The sequence below is a fragment of the Fringilla coelebs genome, assembly GCF_963513975.1.
Source record: "Fringilla coelebs genome assembly, chromosome: 2".
Lineage (NCBI taxonomy): Eukaryota > Metazoa > Chordata > Aves > Passeriformes > Fringillidae > Fringilla > Fringilla coelebs.
The window spans coordinates 49,077,852-49,099,830 of record NC_140029.1 but is presented as its reverse complement, the minus strand read 5'-3'; positions in this window follow the sequence as shown (position 1 = coordinate 49,099,830).

The following is a 21,979-nucleotide window of genomic DNA, read 5'->3' as shown; positions in this document are numbered from 1 at the left end:
AAACCAATCAGTCAAATGGTATCAGCTCTTTACTCTGTCCTAGTGGGAGGAGAGGGTGAGATCACCGGCTCTGTGAGGCTGAAGTGACCAGCTGACTTCTTTGTCTGCTCGCCTGCGTGCTCTCCTCTGGCACAGCAAGAGACAGGCATTGCTCCCTGCTACTTGGTGAATAAGGGGTTTTCTCATGCAGACCCTCTGCACAACGAAGCTCAGAGACCTGGTGACAGTTTATGTCTCCATAATTTTATGTTTTCTTCTGTCGCACCTGTAGAAAGAAACAGGTTAATTGATGAGAAGAGTGATGCACAGCTTTACTTCTCATTGTTATGGCTCTGAGCAAGGCCCCGTGAGAGCACTGGGAGTAATTGCGTTGTATTTCCTTCTGGATTAGCTGCCAGGCCTGAATTTGTTCACAGCAGATTTTACAAGAATTTCTTGCTGTCTTTAAGACTGCCATTCGTCCTCTATGTCTTGGAATAGTTTAGGATGTGTCACTTCAATTCTGAAAAACAGATTTGCTGAGCTACCTTCTATGAATGAAACAATTGCACCTCTGGGAGTTTTCAAGTTTTTTTCTCTTAAAGTTTCATGTGTTCATACTGCATTGTAATGGATGACATGGTTTTGTGATTTCTTTATTCAAGACCAAAAGCAGTCGATTTCAATTTACATACAATATGCATTTTTATTATTTGTCTTCTCTAAAGTGATAGAAGGTACAGTACAGTCGATTAACACAAAATGCTATGAACTGAATTCTTAAAATACAAGTTACACTTCTATATACTGTGTGTAGTAAGACAAGATTTGCTTTTTCATGTGCCAAAGAGGCTTCTATTTAAAGCACAGCTATGAAAAGATATGCTATCAGTCAAAATTCAGCTTGGTTTTGGCTTGTTAATCTAAAAATCATCTAAATGAATTAAATCATCTAAATAACACAATGAAAAAAGAAGTTGTGTCTACTTGTAACTGAAAGTCTGTTGTGATTTCCTGTACTTTGAGGAAACACCAGTCAATGAGAATTCCTCAATAGTTCCTGTAATTTCAGCTGGAAAGGAAAATATTTTCAAGGCTCTCCAGTTAGAAACTGCAGAGAGGGGCTTAATACACTGTAGTTACTCTGAATTAAGATTAAAATGTTGCTTGATAGCCCCTGGCTTTTTTTAGTAGCAATTATTCTGAGTGCATGATAATACTTGTAAGTGACTGTGTGTGCTTTACGCTCTCCACTCCTTGATATGCTCTTGAACTTGTGCCACTTTGCACGGGACACTGAATCAAAGGTTTTGATGGGGTGACAGAGGACTGACATCATAAAATTAACACATCCTGAATTACTATCCAAGAAACACAGACTCACAGACAGTGCATATTTTTAGAGTTATACTCATTGTTAACTGACATTAAATACACTCTTGTCATATTAAAATGCTCTTAGGGCTGCTACTTAATGATTCACTGTGATTTTATGATGGCATATGCTAAATATTCTAAAAATGTTCAGTTATAAACTAGTTCAATAGGAAAGGGTTGTATCAACCTAATGTATTATTATATAAGTGATATTTTCAGTGCTGTTCACTGAGTATTGTCAAATACTGGTCCATTTGGTTGTATAATATCATTACAGTTTATGATAGCCAAGACTGCTAGGAGAAATTTGATGTAAAGACAATTAAATATGAGTATGCTCATGCATGTGCACACCTGTGTATACAGAGCTCATAACTAATTGCTTTCAGTTATTTTAGTTACCAAGAGGGAGACCAGCATCCAAAAGCTAAGCAAGCCACAGAGGTAAACTACTTTTTGCTTTAGATAAGTCTTCAACTTCTAAATATGCCTGATGAGCATCTCTGCATCCAAGATGCTTACATTTTAATCAAGTGCTGTCAAACTTTTTGTTGACTAAGGGAGAGATTAACCTATAGCTGTTTACTCAAAGATCCAATAGCAAATAAATTTTGCAATGTTAAAGGATGGTGGAAAATTATCTGAGAACCAGTTGAGAATTCTTTCATGCCTTGCTAGTTTGATGGCCTAATTTGAGCAATGAGCAAATTTTTTTATGCCCTGTATATGGATTCTGCAAATACCTGGATTGCAGATTTAGCATCACTGCAAGGATCCAGTTTTCTGCTTTCTGTGATAAATGTATACCACAGTGGCTGATAAATTATATTATCCACTTTATCTTATAAAAATGCATTCTAACATAAACAAAATTCAGTGCAGCTCACTGGCCTTTATGGGATGTCAGAGTAAAGATGAAAGGGTTCTTTTGATTCCTAAAATATTTTAGGGACAGAAATGCAGAGATTTGTAAGTGGATAAGTAGGTGATATAAGTAGCCACTCATGGAGGAATCCTGACTTCCCTGGACAGTCTTTCTGTCTTCTTTTCTCCTTGAATTTTCTTATAAACATTTTGAAAATTGTGTTTATATCTGTTTGTTCTGCTTATTTTAGATAGCAGGATTAGGCAGAGACTGTAAAGAATATAGCCATGTATGTTTGCTTCTGTCTATGATTACCTTATTTCTAAACATTTGAAACACAAATTCCTGATGTCCTCCCCTGCAAAAGCACAGTAGCAGTTTGTTTACTGAATACATTTATATTTGTTTAACATTCCATATATGAAATTCATTTTTACTGTGTCAATTAGTAGCTTCAATGAATAAATACAGGTTACTGCTGGTCACCTGCTTAAAATCCAGTCTGTCTGCAGAAGATATTCTACACTGCCAAGACCTTTGTGGTATGTGTGATATTAAACCCAGGAAAGCAATTGCTATCCTCCTCATGTCTAGCATAAAGACATACTCTTAAGAACTCAGCTGAATGACTCTTGCTTTAAAAAAAATTAGTATGTAAATATTCCAGAAAACAGTATTAGCTGGAATTTCACTTGATCAAAATGAACAAGAATATATAAGCAGCCTGGTTGAGGAAACAGGACGGGGAAATTTGTCATGAGGGATTTTCTGGTAGAAGATACTGGCTCCAGATGGAGAAGATTTAAAGAAGTGGCCAGAACAGTACAATGGAGAGGAAAAAAATGGGTTCTGTGGGAAGTCTCCTCCAAAGTGATCTGCAGTGTCTTGAGGCAATGCCATTATTCTATTGAGATCGATGGGATTTTTCTCTTGGCTTTACAGCAGTCAGGATCTCACTTTTGATGCTTATCACTCATGCTTAACCTTGCAGGCAGGGAAGTCATTGCAATTTCAAGTGCCTCAAAAAAGAACCTGTGCCACATGACTGTTGGGCTGAGTATGAAGCCAGTCTTTATGTGTCAGAAAGGCAGAGATCCACTTAATGCATCTAAGTGCTTTAAAGTCAGATTTCTGTATCAGATCCCTGTGTTTACAGTGCAGGAGGAAAGAGCTGGGCATGTCTGGATTTATCCCACATGTTGACTCACAGTTCTCCTATTCAGAGCCAAAACCACTCCTAGTAACACTTCCAGTCACCAACAGCAACTGCCAGCCAGCAAAAGCAGATAACAGCAGAGGTAAACTTCCAGTCTGCTTTAGTCTGAAAACTTGAATCTTGGTGGAAAAGGGATTTTAGCTGTTGGAAGTAACTGGAAGCACATCAGGCATCTTCTATTCAGTGGTCAAGTCTTCAAAGGCTTTGTGAGCAGTGGAAGATTTGCATCTGGAAAGCTCTCCTGAGCTACAGTCTTCAGTGCCAAAATTGGTAAGTCCATGTTGTAGCAATAAGTTTACCTGAGGAACTTAAAATGGGAATTAATTTGAAATAAAAAAATAACATCTGTGCTTGACTTGCAGTGTTTTCCATGTAATCTCTGTTTAATTTACAAGTAGAATTTCCCCTGTACTCCTGCTATCTGTAATATGGGCTCTGACTGTCCTAGAAAGTACTTTTTTCCTTCTTATTTCAGAACCAATATGTGAATTCTTTAAGTTTCTGTCATGAAACTGTTCAGTCATGATAGAAAGCAAGACTGCTAAAAAGTCCCATTGATACAAAATCCAGTCTCTAAATACTTAGCAGATTTGGAAAAATAGGATAAATTGAATGCAAGCCAGTATCTTCTGACACTATTTCAAGTAGAGATGTTAGTGAATGTACACAAGAACCTCTTAAAGATGTGTTTAACAACTCCTGTACTTTATTTAGGAATTCATCACCTTTCAGTTGTAAGTGAAGGATGAGTGACACTCTTTTACTATATTGCAAGGAGATTTTCATGCTATTTAATGTGTGTCTTCTCTGAAAGATAACCATAATTATAAGGATTAGGATGACCACCTCATGAGTGATAAAGGACTAAGCTAGACACTATTTGTCCTATGGAATTTATTTATTTTTTTTCACTATTTTCAAAAATCTTTGTGGAAATATACAGTATCCCACTGGCAGGTTTAATGGCAACTGGCACTGAATTCCTCAAAACCTTTCCACAACCTACGGTTTTACTATATAACTGCATTTATATATTGACCTGTCTAATCTTCATTGTACACATCATGCACAAACGTCCTTCAGGATTGTGGACAGTAGGTTTATGCACCTGTCTGATATTAGCTCTTTGAGTTTAGCTTAGCATTTGTTCCTACAGAGTTTAGAAAATGTGTTTGAAATAATTTAATCTAACTTATTGAATATATTTACCCAGTAGATAGAAGATGATATTTTCTTGGATCTAGAACAATAGTTTTAGTTACCACCAAGCTTCAACAGGCTTCAAGTTCAGTTCACATTTTGACTTGAATTCCATCAGTATGAGTATTTGCGCTGGCATCTGAGCCGATTGACTAAGTCACCTCAGGCAGTTGAAATCTGCTTCAATTCGTAAAATTGGCTTGAGATATGAGTTGTCTCACCTCTTCTTGGTTAAAAGGTGGGCACAGATGCAGAACTTGGGCAAACATGCATAATGAAATTGAGCAGCTTATTGGTAATCACCAGTGTTTTAGCTAAAGAAAAAAATAGAAGAATTTGGAAGAAGTGAAAATGAAACAGGATAGCAGTCACAAATGAAACAGCATGTCATGAACTCTAAACAAAACTAGAGATGTCTATTGTACCAGCTTCTTAACCCAGACCTTTCAAGTTCTGCAGACAGAGCTGAAAGGGTGATGAATGACTAGGTCAGGCTCTTTTGAGGCTGCATAAATCATGACTATATCTTTTCAAATGGATGGTCTTACACCATTGATCTTGGAAGTAACATGAGAAGGCCTGGATGTCCCATCCTGACCATGAATGCTTGGACCAGAACTGCTGTGGTGTGTCTCACTTCTGCTTTGTGGTTTCCAGTGTAATGCCACATCATTCCTCCTCTTTTCTGTGGGCTTTTGCTGCAGTTGCATATGGACTTTTCTGTAGCCAAGTTTTCCACAAGCAACATAATTTATAAAATATGGCTGCCATCCAAAGCTAAATATTGTTCCAGTTCTCTTTCCTGAGATTAAAAAAAAACCCAAAAAACATTATGATAGAGTCTCCTAGAACTGTCTGATAAAAGGAGCAAAATTAGGGTAACTTTTCTAGCTCTGAGTTTCTTGTTGCATAAGCAAGTGAAAGGAAAGCATTATATTTCTATTTTCACTATTTTGTTTGTTTAGAGTCTATAACAAGGAAATGGGAGCAGACAAAAGCAGCAGTATATGTCAGCATGAAATTTTGCAAAACTGCAATAGCAATAGAGGAAAGATTGCTATGTGTCTAATTTCCATGGAAAAATTTGAAGAATAGCCAACAGGAATGTATCTGAGCACTCTGAAAAAAGGTAACCCAAAATTTAAAGCAAGAAAATAAAAAATCAATTTTAAGAAGACTAAGGAGAATATTTCTCGTATTCGTGTGTGAAAGGAGATAGAATGATAGAAGCCCCCCAACAAAACGAAGTGGACTTTAGCTGCCACTCCTCCCTTCTGGGATCTGTCACGTTTGTTGAGAAAAGCGCTTCCATTTGTTGTGCTGAAGGGTTGATAAGGAGTCTCATTTTCATTGCTCTGTTTCCACCTAGTGCTCAAAGCGCACGTTGCACCAAGCTGTACGTATGTTCTAGAACCCAGAACGGCAATACGGCGTCGCTCTCTGTTTTCAGGGAATCTGCAGTACAAATCAGCAAGTGTAAGATTAAATATCACTTTTATAAAAAGCACCCGTTCCCGGAATAAAATCTGTCAAGTGTCTATATGGTCTTCGCTGCATGATCTGTGCAGAAACAGGAGTACCAGTTATTTGGTTTAACTCTTAGAATCCCTCTTGAGGATGCATTTTTTGGTGGTAGTTCTCTTGTTAACTGAAGACAAATGAATGCATGTGAATAAAAAGAACCACAGTAATTGAGAGATATTCATTATGCCCACAGGCAAAAGTGCATGCTCAGGAGGCAGACTAGACAAACACCTGGAAGCTTTGAGCTGGGCTCATCTGGAAAGTCCTTCCCCATACGTTCAGGGTATAAAGCACCTTTCACAATTTAAAACAATCATAACTTTTTAGTAGCACAAATGGAGGATCCAAAAACTTGATGGTGTTGCAGGATGGAAAAAAAAGGAGAGATTTTGTGATAGACTATGAAATCTGTATTTTTTTCAGGAGGTTGAAAAGAGTTGAAGACACGACTTGTGGATTTACTTTGTCAAATGTAGCAGGAGGCTTATGGACAGCTGCAAGCATACACAGACAGGACAAGTGATGTTTTAAATCATTTTCAGGTTCCAAGAAAAAATTTTATGGTATATATGGTTATAAAAAGCAAAATAGCTAAATAACTCTTAGCTGTACCACAGGCACCATCTGAAAAACACAGAGTGGTTATTTCTCCTGATGTCTGATGTGTGGGAAGATGAAACCTCCTGTTCCACAATTTGTAGTTTGAACATTTTCTTTAGGAAAATGGCTTGAGCTGCTGCTTTTCCCCTTGTGCTTTAGCTTTGAGCATGTGCAAAATATGGGTAAGTTAATGCCCAGACCAAGAAACTGCCATGTCCTTGGTTTAGGAGAGTGTAGTAACATCTGGTTTAACAGGTAGGAGGCAGCATAGCTGTGGCCACCTTTTCCTGGGTAAAAGCAGGGTACCAATCACAAATGAAACAACATGTCATGAACTCTGAATAAAACACGGGAGGGCCCTTTGTACTACACCAGCTGTAATAACATTTGTTTTATAATAAAGCTTCTGCATCTCCTCTGGTGTATTATGTGCCCAGCACTGAGTGCTGCATTAAGCCCCCCTGAAAACCTCTAGTGCACCAAACTCCTTTTAGGTCATCTTGACACTCCTCTCCCAATTTAGATGTGAGGCAGACACCAAGCTATTTGCTTCAAGCCACGCAGATACCTCTGCAGAGGCATATATGTATGTCAGTAGGGAACTCCAAATACAGTAATCTTCCTACAGAATTTGCATTTTTCTAGGTAGAGGCAACAGGCAGGCTGAGGTTTTTTTTACAGTTCCAGTTTTAGATTTAAATTTCATTTTACAGAACAACTTGCTTAATCTTTCTGAAGACTAAGTGCATAGGACTGTATAGGTCAGCATTTTTCTAGCAGAACCTCCTTGTTAAAATACTGTATCTTTTTTACCACTGTGAACATTGCGATTAACTCTGAGCTGCAGAATCGTTCAGGTTTACACCAGTTTCTGTTATGCAGCCTTCTTGCTTGAATAGCAAAATCAAAATTTATTTACAGTCATTTATTTTCTCCATATTTGTGAAATAATATTAATTAGATAGTACATTTAATGGAGAATACATGGGGAGGTGTAAGTGAACAGGACTATTGTATTATACTGTTGCTACCCGAGCTCCTCATTCCTAAAAGAAAGTTTCCTGCATTGAAGCATAGGTTTGCTTTGGTTTGAGTCCTTAAATGATCTGGTAGGAAATATAAACTAGGGAAGGGATTGCTGTGGATGTAACTGCAGTAGAGAAGGCAGACCTTGAAGAGGGCAGGGTCTGTATGTGGGGTCTGTGAGAAAGTCCCACCCTCTGGAAGCAGCTGTTCTTGTCTTGGATCATAGTAAGGTGAGGGGCTGTTTTATTCTCTGCAGTTGCCCAGTCAGGTGAAGACTATCTGAGTCTTGTATTATTTCAGAGAGGGTGTGTCTTTCCAAGGGGATGGAACATACGACTTTGTTACAGGGGAAAAACCTACTGCCTGTGTCTGAAAGCAACTATCAACTGGTGCAAGCAGAATAAATTAATTTTTGAAAGAATGCGAAGCCTCAGTATTATCCAATATAATTAAAATTAGTACTTTTACTTCTAAATAATCTTTCGTAATAATATGTTTAGAGTTTCTTGCCGTATCATCTTTCAAGGAACTGCTCTTGGCAAAATAAAAGCTTATTTCCTTAGAGGACTGTATTTATGTAAATACTTAATAGATGATTAAATTAAATTAGCACTATGTCTCTTCTTCAGACTTGTCTATATAGTCCTGTCCTGTGATCTCTGCGTTAATGAGTATTTGGATGAAAATATGGTTTGGTTTTTTTTTTGAGAGAGAATGTAGAAAATTAAATCAATTAAATAAATTATCACACTTAAAAATGAGGGGTAACCCTGCTTCAATATTTGTAACATTTCAATGGCAATATCATGGTTTGAATTGCTCTTTTCTGATGCACAGGGTGGTAGGAAGAAGTGCCCTTCTGCTTTTAATGTTTTCCTTTAGAGAGGCATGGACACATTAGATTAGACCTACCCACCATCCAGGGCAGTAATTTGTTTCTGACGGAGCCTGGAGGGAGATGCTTCAGAGGAAGGTGCACGGACCTGCAGTCAGAAGTAAGGGCACTGCTCTTCCTCTAATATTAAAGCAATACATCTGTCCATGAAGCTTGAGCAGCCTCCTGAAAATTCATCTTGTGATGCCAAAAATAATGAATAAACCCTTCACAGATTTTTCTGTCTATTGCACTGAGTGATTCTGAGCTATGGGAGAAGCTCTCAAGTCTGGTCCTTCTTTGAAGCTTCAGTGTAACAAAATGGAATGGCTGCTGTGACTTGAAGGCACTGCATGGGGCTGGGTGGCAGGGGCAACAATAGCTGGGGCACATCCCAGTCCAAGACCTGTAACAATTCACACCTGGACATGCCTAGGTATGTTTACTGAAAATCACTATCCACTGAGAGAGGTGAGCAGATATCTCCTTGTGTCTGTTACAAGGGAGTAATCTAATCCCTTGTGTTTGGTGCTGCTTTGTGACAATTTCAGAACTTGCACTTTTCTTGGTCTTAATCTCAACTTTCTCCCTGAATTTATGAGTAGAACTTTCGAAGGTCTCAACAATAAAATTAAAGACGTTTGAGGGAGGTCAGACATAACCAGAGGATACGTGACCTCACCACACCAGTGACTTGTCTGCCACTTTACACTCAAACCTGAGTCAGGCCATCTCTGCCTGCCTTAAATAATGCGTGGAGCCAGAGATCCCTGATTATGCAGCCACCTGAAATTCCCTTTCCCTTTGTGCAGTCACCGAGGAGTGGCCAGTGCAAAATTACTGAGGGCAGAGAATGTCTTACAGCTGGCTTGCAGGTGCCTTATTCTGAATTCTAGCCATCTGGAACTGGAGACAGGTGGGTGTTCACCACCATTTCCTCAAGTTATTGACTAAGGACCACTCCATTAACTACAAATTGATGAGAAAGTAATACAAGGAACACGTGGCCAGCTTGGGATCAGAGACTGCATGAACAGCCCAGGAGCAAGCACTGAGACTCCTCCCGATGGTACGGTGGCACACTTTTCAGGACAACTGTAGAGAAAGCTTGTCATGTGGAACTTTAATTTTGTACATGACCATATTTAAGCTCAGTAAACTAATATTTATATTATACATACATTAAATTTACTATGGAATTAAAACACATAAATTAGTGCTTGAAGTTTAACTCATCTGCATACTATCTATGAAGTCTGCTTCTAGTGTGTGGTCATATATTTGCCTGAATGCATATTCTGTACCTTGTTGATAAATCAAAGCAGTTGTTTATTTTACCTTCCATAGTACTACTGCTAATGAGATACAGGACATCTGTACTCACATTAACTTGGATCTTCATCATGGAACAACTTCTCTAGTACTTACACAAAACTGCAAGTGATTAAATACCTCAGTGGAAATACTGCAATAAAACAAGCCTATTTATTATGTTCGTCTCCTTTGCTTCTAATACAAATTTATGCTTACATTTAAACATCCTCTGTGTGAATTTTGGATTTTGGGCTTCTAATATACTTTCTTTTTTGCAAACTTTTTAATAGTAATTTCTGTCATAACAGAAGAATGAAAATAAATCTGTACATTTTAGTAATTACAAGAAATTATTTAGAAGGCAGTAGTGAAGATGGTTTACATTTCATTGACTTTATAATTATAGAGTTGCCAATGTATGGGTGATTACCTCCTTCCTTCTGGTATGTTATTAAATGAAGGGTTCAAGGAAGCCCTTAATTTTTTTCTGCATGGTTGTCAAAGATGGGAAGTGGCAAGAATGGGACAAAATAAGGAAGGAAGCAGGTTAATGCTGTCACATGAAAAGAAGATCTATATAATTAAAGAGAGAAAGCATGGGCTTCTTTTCAAAGTTATTAATTCTGGCTTGGTCTTCCCTCTGGGGTAGTAGCAATTTATATGGTGCACATGCTGCTTAGGGAGAAGAGAAATTGGCTTTCATCACAAGAAGCAGGATGGTCTGTGCTTTAGAAGCTTGAATCTAATCTGGTAAAGCCACTAGCGCTGTATGCCAGGGCTTAGTGCTGGAGCTGGTACTGTTCTCCATATTTATGAGTGATCAGCATGAAGGGGCCCAGTGCACCTGCAGCAGGTTCACAGCTGGTACAAACTGGGCAGACTGGCTGGTGTGCCAGTGGTTGTGCTGCCATTCAGAGGGACTGAAACAAGCTGGAGAGCAGGGCAGAGAGGAATCTCAGCTTCAGCAATGGTAAAGGCAAACCCTTATATCCGTTGAGGAATAACCCCAAGCACCAGTACATGCTGGGAACACACTGGCTGGAAAGACACTTTGCTTAAAAGGTCCTTGGAGTGAAAGTTTTCAGGAAATGGAAAACCAGATGACCTTGAGCTGCTAACACACCCTTCATGGCAAAAAAAGGGCAGCAGCTTCCTAGGCTACATTTGTAAGAGCCAGCAGGATGAAGAAGAGGATCCTTTTTCTCTTCAGCATTGGTGAGGCCATATCTGGAGCACTGTGTCCAGTTCCGGATTACCCAGTACAAAAATGATATAGTTCACTGGAGTGAGTCCAGTGCAGTGAGGATTCAAGTACTGGAGGACATTTGACTACTTTGGAGGTCAGACAGCTTCTTTTAAACCTCAAGTGACAATAGTTTCTGTCATTCAAATCCTGTTCTCAAATTTTTCCCTTTCCAGAAGTGCCTGAAAGATATGAAACACCACTAATATGAAGTGTTGATATCAGACAAAGTTACATGAATTGATAATAATTGGCAAATTACCCATATATACCAAATTATGTTTTTACTAATCTTTCCCGTACATATGCATGTCGAGATCTGAACAAAGTGCAATTTATAGATGAGAGAAAAGCTAATGCAGTACTTCAAGAAACTTTGGACACCCTCAGAAAGGCTATAGATGGTTCCTTCTAAGTGTTAGAAAATCCTTTCAATTGAAATCCTGTGGGACACCTCCTCCTGTATTAAAAACACTGTAGCTGTTAAGGCAAGGAAATTACTAATAACAATCACTTCTAACAATAAGACTGAATTTAGAGGTTAAAATATTGCTTTTGAGCAAATATTGTGCTAACTTGAAAGAGCTGGTTTCCTGACTGATGTAAACCACCCAAGCCCACTCTGTCGATGGAATGGACTCTGCCTACCTGGAATACTTTTTTCTCCACATGCTTTGCTTCAGTCCTTTTGATTATGAGACTTGCAGTGAATTAAATCTTGATATTTGGTGATCTGACCAAGACAATCCAAGGGACTGCTTGGAGAGCACAGCCAAAGGCAGGACAGGCCAGGCACAACTGTTACTTTTGGTGGGAATATGGTACTAGATCAGTTTAAACTGATAAAGAAACCACACCCTTGCTGTTCACTGCAAAACCTATTGTCAACACCCATTTACTGGATCACTGCACTGTACAGCTAGATAAATGATAGAGATACTGGTTCAAGACAATCTCTGTGGTGTTTCCTGAACCTGCAGTCCCTGCAGTGATACCTTTGGCTCTTTAGGAGGCTGACCTTGCAAAACCCTGAGAAAAAATTGTATTGAAAGGCTATAAATGCCCTTGCCCTCCTGCCCAAACTTCTGGGTACTTCTCCTTTGCAGCATTGTCTTCAAATCACTTGGTTCCCTGGTTTGCAACTCATCAACCCTCTTTCCTCCTCCTCTGTGTTTGCCTTTATTTGCTCTTTCTGCAGCATAATTCAGATACTAATCTGTCCCAAACACAAGCCATGTGGATGGAATAGCTGACATACCATGCATTGTTCATGACATAGTTCTCATGCAACACCACTGTTCATCCTGTCTCTCTTCATTTGATTGCAGTTTTTTGTAAAGTGTACAATTTCTGCGCAACGGATTTTCTATTTTTCACACAAACATCTCTACCATGGCTTAACTCAGAAGGATACATTAATCTTCATTTACAAGGACACTGTTCTTGAAACCTTTCAGGGACACTGCCATGGAGGATTTGCATTGTCAGTATATGAAATCAGACTGATCTTTGACCTTTGAGATCCTTTCTTGCTTACTTCTATTTTTCCTTTGACATAATTTTCCTTCATTCTTATTTCAAATCTTCTTCAGTTACTTTGATACCTGCTTCCAAATTTCAGTCTCCCTTTGCTTTGTGTCTTCCAAACAGTGGCACTTGCAAGTCACAACTCCACTCTCCCCTTTTCATGGACTAAGTGCTGTTCTGGCAAACAGTGATTTGTGAGCATGTCATGGTGCTCCCTTATTACCTTTGGAAGGGGGAATTTAAAAGATATATTTACTCAAATAACTAAATACCAAATAGGTTTCCTGGGAAGAGGTCATGACACAAAGCCTGCCAGAGTTCAAGAAGTGTTTGGACAGTGATCTCAGTCATAGGGTGTGGTTCTTGAGGATATCCTGTGCAGGACCAGGAGTTGGACTCAATGATCCTGTGCATCCCTTCCAGCTCAGGATATTCTATGATTCTCCTGGACCTTCTGGTGTTGTATGTTTTTATTTTATAGAATTTTGAATAACATTGTAAGTACTATAGCGTAATGCCACAGGAGAGAGAAATAAAATTAACAGATTTACCAGCTTTGGAAAGAAAAAGTGGTTTCAAAATGTTGCCTAGAGAATAACATTGAATCCTTCCAAACAAAGGCTTCAGTGTTATTTGCAATAATGGCAAATGTTTTTTTGTATGTACAGAATTTTGCATATACACTCTGCTCAGCTGATTCTATTCTCCTACACTAAACAAGCTATTGAAGTGGATATTCCAGAAATCTCTTGTGAAATCTGTTTAAGAAAATTTACTCTTATTTTCAATTGGAATTATCCTTAGATCCAGTAGGATATCCAGAAGACAGAAATACCCACTAGGTCTTCAAGGCTCAAAATCAGCGCTATGTGTATAAAAGACTTAAAATTATGTCCATTCTCCATGCAAAACTTCTGAGAAACAAAAAAGATTTTGGTTCAAAATCATGTGACTTTTCCAAGGTTCCTGGGAACTTGCAGCCCAGACTTTGTACTGGGGAGTTTCAGACCTTGAAGTGGTGGCCCCAGCAGCACTATCAAATAACTATTTTATAACTCTGAGAAGACAAATTGTTTGATCCAGAAGCTGCATGTCCTCACCACAGCTATTTTTTGCAGAAAACCACAAGATTTTACTGGCTGAACTCAATGGCATGTGCATTGAGCTCTCCAAGGACTGCAGAGAACAGCAATTCTGGCAGTTTCATTTCCCCACTGATGGCAAAAATAAAGAAAAAAAGAAGAGCAACAGTGGGACACAAAACTGCTACACTGGATTTTGTGGTATTGCTGAAACAGAGAGTCAGTGTGCAGCTCAGCTGTTTGTAACCACAGAAACAGAAAATGTTATTTGGAAGGAGGGAGGATATACACAAATCTACTATGTTTCAAACCTGACAGTGTTTCTTTAAAATGTTCTTAAACCTGTTTTACACACCCCTACTTTTCACCACTCCCTGGGAACTTGCACCTCTTATAGCAACTTGTAAATCAAGAAAAACCAAACCCAGCAATTTATTCTCCAGTGCTCACTGGATATTTTCACACACCCAGCTTGGCCATATAATTAAGTTACAACAAAGCTCACTGACTTGGAGCTTTCTGCTTCAACCTAAAATGAGTTCAACACTGTGAGTTTAGAAGTCTCAAATACTCTGAAGCAGAATTGCTCATTACAAAATTATATTAAGAAAACTAAGAAAAAAAATAGAATTCAAAGGTTTTGATTATGTGCAATGCTATGAGGTTCTATTTACAAATTTGTAGAAAATGCCAAAACTCGTTTATACTGTTCTATCTGATGATCAGGGATCTGGACACAGTGACTATAGACACCTACAAGTAAAGCAGTTAAATAACAAAATTCAAGTTTTACTGTTGCTAGAGCTAGAGGAGTCAAATGCAGAAAAATATGACATATTGTTTCTAAGAATACAAGTAATATTTCCTTAGTATCTGTGAGTGAAAGGCATGAAACTGTCAGGAAAGCACTTTTCTGTTTGTTTGTTTGTTTGTTTGTTTGTTTGTTTTTCTCTCTTCTCTTTTCTCTCATCTTACAATTTCTTTGTGTGTCAGACTCCTACATGGCCAGATTATAGTTTTCTAGACACATTTTTTGTGTGTGAGGGCCCACAGTGCAGTAGGCAAGCACATTTTTTATAGATGCAGTACTGTTGAGGCTGCAGAATAAGCTTGAATTTTGTCAAGACAGAGAGGAAAAAAACCCTGCATCCTTGTTTCCTTTTCCTTTTGATATGACAAGAAGCCATTGCTTTCTGCAAGAGAAAAAAATAATTTTAAATTTTGCCACTACATGGAATTCATCTGACATGTATAGGTACCTACAGTGTAAGTGCCTAAATCTGACTTGTCATTTTTAGGCTTCCTTTCAAAACAGTGGAGAGAAATAGTAACTTTCACAGCCCAATCCTCTGACCTACTTTAGTCTGCTTTTGTGTGAGATTACATTAGGGGTGTCTTGAGAGACAAATTTAGAGATAGGAGCCTAGCTTTTGATGTAGCCTAGCTTTTTTTTGCTAAATAGGGCCTGTGATGGAAAGTCTCGCCCACCTCTGAGGGAACAAGCGTTTGAAAATTGATGTCACTGCTCTGGCGTCTCCTTCATTGAGTAGAATTCAAATTCTTTACTTACACATTAATTGGCATTTAGCTCTCCCAGGCTAATAGCCTGGGAGATCCAGAGAAGATGAGCTAATGGAGAGAGAGATCCAGAGAAGCCCATGCCTGAAATTACTGGGTTCTTCACATTATGCTCTTACTGCACTGTGGCAGGATCTGGAACCTGAGGAACTTATCTGGGCCTCTGTGATTACATCCAGATAATTATAATAATTCTGTTTTGATTCTTTCCCTTGTAATATCACCCAAATTATTTAAAAATCATCCAATTTCAAAGCCCAGCCCCTTGTTTTTATTTCATTAAACAGCAGCAACAAAAACAAATTAAAAACTTCAATTCTTTTTCATGTACTAAACATTAAAACTCATGAAAAGTTCTTTTTTCTACCAACATTCTTTCCAAAGTACTCACAATTTGGAAAACAATTTTTAGAAGAATATAATTTACTCAAAATAAAAGGGAAGGAAAAATTGATATTTAAAATATACTGACTTTGATACCAGTCTATTGGCCAGTTTATATCAAAGGACAAGTTTTTTGAGAAGGCAAGAAGAAAGCGCAGTTATTCCTTCAGCTTTCCAGCTCATAAGGCCCTGTTTGCAGATGTGTTGATTAAGAAAATATATTCTCCTTTCCATCACATAGTTTGGGATTGAAATCTGCAGCTGAAGTTTATTCCTTGGAAGATGCTTGGAAATGCTACTAAACCTTCTAATTCTGTGAATAAGGGAGAACAAACCAGCTGAATTCTTTTCTGGGGAAGGGGAATGTGGAGGGCTGATGCCATTTCCATGATACCATTTCCAATTTTACTCCTGCAGATGAACGACATAAATCTGCTTTGCTATTTTTCCTGCCATTTGAACAGGTGAAAATTTTTACTGGATTGCAAAGGTATTTATTAGTAAGGAAAGGGCCTTAAACATGTACGAACAAAGTAAAAATCTCTCCATGTTTACATATTTGCATACTTTCCACATTTGTCATGTAAACAGAGAAGGAAGTCTGAAGAAATAAAGTGACAATGCTGTATGACTCTCAGTTGAGGGGCTGAATGACAAACCTTTCACTAAGGCTTATTTTAATACCTGAAGCATCAGCATTCCACAGAAAAATGGTATCACTTTGATTGTACTGCCAATTGTTTGCATTATCATCAAAGAATTTGGAAAGAATTTTAATGCAGTTTAAGTTATGTGGGTTATACAAATTTTGACCATAGGGGCATAACATGACAGTGGCACTCCTTGGTTAGCCCTGTATACTGTCCCCAACAGTTGCCAAAAGCAAAATTCAGGAGTTCAGGAAAGAGTGGAAGAACAGGGAGAGCATCTAAGTTGCTTTCCCTAAGTGTCGTTATAGTCTCTATCAATTTGCTTCTCAGGCTCCTCCATAGCCCAATGAAATTTGTGTTTATTTAGTAACCATCACTGCTTTTCTCTTCCTCAAGCTGTGTCTCATTCAGCTATTTGACATATGGGTACACACACATGCCCATATAAGCACATACTTGCATACACACACACACATGCATCCACAAGTACAGGCAGGCATGAGTATAAATAAACTTATATTTCATAAACTATTGGAGACACATCTTCCTGCAACAAGGATAGCTTACATCCTACATATAGAAAGAAACACCTCTCTTTTTTCCTTCTTCTCTTCTCTTCTCTTCTCTTCTCTTCTCTTCTCTTCTCTTCTCTTCTCTTCTCTTCTCTTCTCTTCTCTTCTCTTCTCTTCTCATTCATGCCAAATAGCTCTGGTATTGGGGGGAGAATTGAAATACACCTTTCTCATACTGTTTGTGATGTTTTTACACTTATACCTCCTTACACCACACTGATGCATTGTTCAGTGTGGGGAGAAGTAATTTTGCATCTTCAATCATCTTTTTTTTTTCTTTTCTGAACCTTTTTAAGTTCAACTCTATCCTTTCCAATTCACATTTTTGGTCTGTGTCTTATTTTTGCAGTTATTGATTTTAGAACACATTTTCTAACAACTCTTTTACAATAAGTTGTTCTGTGCTAACTATACCACAGCCAGCATCTTCCAAGAACTTTCCTTTCTTCCATGTCCATATTCAGCTTTGATGTGGATAGAGAACAGGATCACAATCTGTAACATTTGGCTATCATGCACAGCAGCTGAATTGATAACACTGATATGGAATGTACATCAAAGGAAGATTTCATTAAATAGGTGGGATATTGGTTCGTTGGGTTGTTTTGATTGGTATGGAATTTCCATGTAGGCTTTCAAATGACAATCAAGTTCTCAGTCAACTAATTTGATCCAAATAATAAAAGAAGGAATTACAAGAGAAGGCTGCTTAGCCTTAGCAGAAAACTGGAACACAATACCAGGGCAAAGAGAAGAGAACCAGTCTATCAGACAAGTGTAATGTGAACTTTCCCACATGGATATCATTCTTTGGGGCAGATACTTCTCCTTATCTGCACCATAAAAAAGAACAGCCTGTGGGGGTTGTCTCCTATGTATTTACAGTGTCCATGACCAATTAAATGCTACAAGAAAATTTCAGACAAGGAGCAGGAAAACCTTTTCTCCTTTTAACTTTGCCTCTTCTAACATATTTTAGAGATGGCTTTTCCTGAGATCTGCACTGTTTGTTCTTTCCCAGAGCTCTCTCAGTGGGGATTTGATAGAGATATTACAAAGTCACTTTTCAATGAAAAAACCCATCTAATCCTAATTCTCACACTCCCTCTAATACTCTAGGTCACAATCTGATTCTTTAGCCATCTATGTGAATGTTCTTTGTTAATTCAGAAAGTGGTAACAAATTAACAAATAAGCTATTAATCAATGACATAAGCTACAAAACTGGTTACACCCATTCATCTGGTGCCACACAGATGTCATTTGACTTAGCCAGATTTTCAGCACAATTTTCCTCAAATAACTGATCTTATCAGTAACTGATAAAACTAGTAACTATGTTCTTTAGCTAAGACAGTAATGCAGTGGTGCAAGATCAAAATGCTCAAGTTTAGCATGCTATGGACCAGACTTTTGCGGACTTCTGAAATATATTTTACTTATTTGCAGAGTCAGAACCTATTCAAATTGTGGGAAAATCAGGCCAAATAACATTGAAGACTATGTACCTCCATGAAATGTACTGGCACCTGCCATGAACAGAAGACACTGCTCAGACATTTTCTGGGGCAACTAGAAGATGTGAAAAGTTTGAGACATTTTGCATAATATTTACGACATTTTTTTCTTCCTCCTTTAGTTTATGAACTTTGCCGCACCCTTTGGGAGAACAATGGGCTTCAAATACGTCTGTATTGTGACTAAGGTTTTCTTAGAATTCAAAAAATGCATATGAAAAAGCTCTGACAGTGCTCCTTCCTGTATTCAGAAAGGTGTGGTTAAAAAAAGATTACATGCCTTAATTTATCCAGTTGAAAGGTCTTCCCCAGGAACAACAACTTACAATAACTAAAGGAAATGGCTTGACTGGCAAAAGTTAATCCATAAAGCACAACATTATCTCTGGTGCATTATGGTATTTCGTACCAGACTTTGTGAAATGCTGTTCTCACTTTGACAGTAACATAATCTAGTGAAAGTGTTTATAAGTTCTTCTGCCTCTGCACAACAGCTGTTGCTACACCATATTAAAAAATAACTCTTATGTCTACCTATTTTAATCATTCAGGTGATAAAGTGCTGAGAAATTACAACATAAAAAGAAAAATGATAATTCCATACATATTATCTAAATATTCATTTTGACAGTAGTGAGACCAATGTTTGTATGCAATAGTAATAGGCCTGTAGCATTATTCTTTCTCCAATGAATATTTAAAATTTCAGGAGCTAGAAAACCCCAGGTAATTGTGTTCCCTTACACAAATAATTATAACTCAGTGATTAAGGTGGTCTGCTGGTAAAAATAAACTGTTAGCAAAAGGAGAAATGATTTGAACTAAGTGACCCTTATGCTAAGTGACCCTTCCAATTGGTGAGCTATTGCTTTCTTGTCCAGTTCTTTGAGAGAGTTGTGTGTCAAAAAGTAAAAGAGCCTATCTCAAGCACTGTTAGGCCACAGAATGAACTTGCCATAAAATAAGCCACACAGGAGGCAGAGAAGGGACAAATTTGAGATAGGAAGGCCCTAATTCCAGGCCTGGTAAAGGCAACATCTGGTCAGCACATTCTGGTTAATAGATCTGGACAGAAATTTTCACCATGGCAAACTGTGTGAAAAGAAACAATGGCTCATATACATATCACTGGTGAAACAAGGATCACCCCAATTATGGGACAGATGGCATCTGCGACCACCAATGGCCACCAAGGCCCCCCAGATATGTCTCTGTGGATACCTGGAACTTGGGCTGTATAAATGTGGTACTGTTGTCTGTGTGTTGGAGGATAAATTACTTGTCTGTAGAACTTACTGAAGTTTAGGGTTTGATACATTTCACTGATCTCAGGCCTAGGGGGAGGTTAGCAAAGCTTGGGAATAAAAATGTATCACTGATTGTGGACACAAAGAATGCAGAGTCTACAGACTGCAAGGACATTTGGCAGAACTCCCAAGATAAGAAAAAGTAATAAACAGAATTCACAGGGGGAGATCATAACCCACTGACCCATGAAACCCACCAACTCAAAAGAAAAGAAAGACTGAGCATGCAGACTAATTAGCTTTAGAGTAGAGGGAATTGTTTAACCAATAAAGAATACTAATTAATAAGAGATGTATAAATGGTGAAAAGTTTTGAACAAGCCAGGGACCCCCATGTCTCTCTATCTCTCTCTCTCTCTCTTCTTTCCCCCCGTCCCTCTTGTCCCCCTCACCTCTTTTCTATTTATTTCTTTCTCTCTACCTCACTCTCTGTTCAAATAAATCTGTAATATTGACTTGGGCATATGGTCTCATCTGCACCTAAACCTGTGCAGAGGCACCTCTTAATCATTGGATTGTAACAGCATGAGCCTTGCATGTGAATTAGGCAGAAGAATTCTAATTTTTGAGCATAAAGGAAAGAACAAAGTTGTTACAAAGTACTGCAGGTACTTGGCATTGCCTGCCAGTAGTTGTCCTTCACAAGGAAGCCCAGGACATTGCCTATTTACCTTTAAAACCCATATCCCAGTAGGAGCAAGGAAGGCCATGAAGAAAAGGGCTTTCCATTTCACATTAGATCATTAGTATATATATTTTTAAGATGTCTATTAAGGAGCATGAGGACCAGAATCTTCAGGGGGAATTTATAATGTTAGAATAACACGCCCATGGAAAAAAGTCATACTTCTTATTTCTCCCTCTCCTCTGTGTTGCAGCCATGAATGTGGCTAGGATTCATAGAGACACTCATAATCTGGTTCTGAGTCACACATACCTCTTGGTAAGGGTGTACCCATAGGCAATATATTCCCTTAATTAATTATTTTGACCAGAGTGAAAAGTAACTCTGGATAAAGACATAGCACAGGATCCAACCCTCAGCTTATTTTATATAGGGCTGGACTGGGAATTTAGGGAGGAGCAGGCCTTGTGTTAGTCACCTTCAAGAGGAAGGTGTCACCCCATGCATGAGCATCACTTCCTTTCTATTTGCTGCACGGGGTTTTTTGCATAAGTGACCCCTTCCCTTTTGACTTAACCTGTTGGAACTGCTGTCTATGTATGTACATTGGTGAGCTTACACTAAGCTTAAGCAAGAAAAATGAGCAGGTGGCGCAGATGTGCAACCACGTCCCTGATAAAGATTACATTAACCAGCTGTGTCGGTCTGCTAAATGCTGCCTTGCAGCTGGGCACCCTCCACTGCCTACACCTATCTATATGTTTCAGAGTGTTTCGTTTTAGTCATCTTTTGACATGAGCTCTATTGAACACAAATAAATTTGGAGAAATCAGGGCCAATAAATAGGACCATACTAATTAACTTGTAGGAATAGGGTCTGGATCTGAGCAATATCCTCTGTTTGTCCATACTATTATCACACACAGTCCTTGACACAGTATTGTTCATGACAATTATCTGTCTCTGAAAAAATACTTAGGCATGGACAGATCTCCCTGTTACAAGCTCTGGAGTGCTTTCAGTAGGAGTGTGGATGAGGCCACACAGTTCTTTTTGAAAAGCAACTTTAATGATACAGGTACAGAACATGCTGTGCTCCTTGTCCTCAGGTCAGATAATGGGCTATGGTATGTTTCATTTAATAGCTTAAATGTAGCTGCTTTACCCTATCTTGAAACTAAAAAAATTGAACTTTATTTGCTAGGCTGTCTTCAAATCTTTTGGACATACCAGTTATAGAATCACATAACCCCTAACACCACACTTAACCTATCCTACTCGGAAAATCTGAAGTATTACAGGACTTTTCTTCTGGAGGACTGAGTGTATGAAAAAATATATTCAGTAAAGTATTCTTCCCTTTTTGGGAGGAATCACAGAACCATATCTGTCTAAAAATTTTCTTCTGAGTCACTGCTCATTCCCTACTCTGTGTTGTGAATATACATAAAAGCTCAATGGAGCTAGGCTACACTATGCTATTTTCATTATGCTGTCTTATAAACCTTAACAAAGATGT